Here is an 812-nt window from a genome sequence, read left to right on the forward strand (position 1 = left end):
TCTCCCCATCGAATATAATGCTTGTTGATGGTTTCAGATAGATACTGCTAATTATTCTAAGGAACAGTCCATTCATTCCTACACTCTCTAGTGTTTTTAGTAGGAATGGATGCTGTATTTTGTCAAAAGCTTTTTCAGCATCTATTGATATGATCATATGATTTCTGATAGTTTTGCTGTTGATATAATTGAGTATACTAACAGTTTTCCTAATATTGAACCAACCCTGAATTCCTGGGATAAATCCTACTTGATCATAATGTATTATCCCAGTGATAACTTGTAATCATTTTGCTAAGATTTTATTTAATATTTTTGCATTAGATGGGTATTTTTAATGGAAGAGAATTATCTTCTGCTAGGGGACATAGTTGATAGAGATTTCCTAACAATGGTAAATTGAGGAATTTAAGATTTCTTGGTGAAGCCTCCCTCTCTCAAGATTACCTAGCTAGTGTTAGGTATAAGTTTGTTCAGCTGAAGCAACTAAACTAGAAGAGAAGTAAGTGATCTGGGATTTCATACACTTCCCTCTTTTATGTCTCATCTGATTAAAGGATGATTGAATAAGGTGAAGGTGTGGTTGACTGTAAAAGGTTGCTTCTTTCCTTCTAGGGCCCTAATTGAAGATACCCATGATCCATTGTAGGCTACTTTCATAAAAATTTTTTTATAATGGGAAAATAATTATCAAACTGGTAGTTGTTAATATTCTTTTGTTTGAATTATTTTTAGTAGTAAGTTATGAGATGTTTTTCCCAATGACTTTTATATTTGTTCTTCCTTCAAGAGGAAGAGATACCTTGTCAATC

The sequence above is a fragment of the Macrotis lagotis genome, chromosome 5 (genome assembly GCF_037893015.1).
Source record: "Macrotis lagotis isolate mMagLag1 chromosome 5, bilby.v1.9.chrom.fasta, whole genome shotgun sequence".
Taxonomy (NCBI): domain Eukaryota; kingdom Metazoa; phylum Chordata; class Mammalia; order Peramelemorphia; family Peramelidae; genus Macrotis; species Macrotis lagotis.